The following is a 1,488-nucleotide window of genomic DNA, read 5'->3' as shown; positions in this document are numbered from 1 at the left end:
ATAAAATTATTTGAACATTACCTAATAAGACTGATTCAGGATCAACATGGTACCAGCTCACCTGAACAGTCGGCCAGGGGCTGATATCCAGAAACAGGTGAGAGACCCAGAGGTAGTGACAGAGTCATTAGAGTTGTATTGATAAAAGGTGCTTAAAAGTGTTGGATACTTCAGGCCAAAAGAAAGAAGAACAGTTTTATTTGAATGTAAAATCAATCTGCTGTCACCTTCCTTTTATTTTACCTTTGTGTAACTGTGCTGTGAAGCTTCGCTGATCAGTAAACTTAATCATTGTCTGTAAATCATAATTCAAAAGAATAACTCAGGAGAACAAAGTCAAGCTATGTATGAATGTAGTTTTGCGCACGTTCTCCTCCCACTGATCACTTCCTCCTCCTAGTGGATAAATGATAGTATTGCAGCTTGTCTCATCACCATTTCAAGTGTAAAATCCTGAAGATTCCCAACAACATGGTTCAGTACCTGCATCCTGTTGGAGAACAGTATGTAAAACACACAAACACACAAGTGAACACAGCTGCTGAACATCTGCATCTTCATAAACTCGTTCTGTTATCTCACATCTGTCTCTTTGCATCTGTGTAGATGTGAGAGAAGATTTCTGAGAATCGCAGCGTTTTTTCATGTGATATGTGATCAAATTGAGACAAAAATGTGTTAGAAAAAGAAGACTTATTGACTTTTATTACTTATTGTTTGTGTTGCAGTGTGGGCATCTAAACCTGAACAGGAAGTTCAGAAAACCAAGAGGTTTTCCATGAGCCCAGCTCAGATAAAGCCATCATGTTCTTATTCATTTGTGACACAGAGAGAGCCAGGTGTTACTTACCTGCCTCACCTGCAGTCAGTGTGTGTGCAGCTGACAAACACAGAGACACTAAACAACACAAATCTACACCTCCCTGCATCCACATCCTCTTCTGCTGCACCCCTTCAGCTCCAGACAGAGACCACCTTTATCAGAAACACTGGTGAAGACCTGCTGCCAGTCAGTGCTGGAACATCATGTGCTTTCATTAATTTTACTGATCCTATGAAGCGTTCCAATAAAAACATTTTTTCAAACACTTTCAATCTTCTTTACTTTTGTATCAGTGTCCACTAGGTGTCAGTGAAACGCTAGATTAAAAACATTGTGGGTCTGTGGGTCGGTGCTCATATGATTTACTCATAGATATCATAAACTGTTTTTTTCATTCAAAAGATGCACAACTGATGTTTGTAGAGTGATTGATCACATGCTGGTTTCAGGCAGTTGAACTGCAGCACCTAAAGGCTACCTTTGCTAGAAAAAGAGGTCTCACTATTAGGTGTAACTAAGCCCCACATGATTGCTATTTAACAATTTTAAGTGGCTAGTAATTCCTTGTTCAGTTCCTAGTGTTTTCCTAGTTTCGGATATCTTCCTGTAAAATCCAACAATAAAGCTATTCTCTAGTTTAGTTCTGCTCAAAGTTAAAAAGGGGC

The sequence above is a fragment of the Pundamilia nyererei genome, unplaced genomic scaffold (genome assembly GCF_000239375.1).
Source record: "Pundamilia nyererei isolate P.nyererei 1_Seehausen unplaced genomic scaffold, PunNye1.0 scaffold00043, whole genome shotgun sequence".
NCBI lineage: Eukaryota > Metazoa > Chordata > Actinopteri > Cichliformes > Cichlidae > Pundamilia > Pundamilia nyererei.
This window is presented reverse-complemented; position numbering follows the sequence as displayed.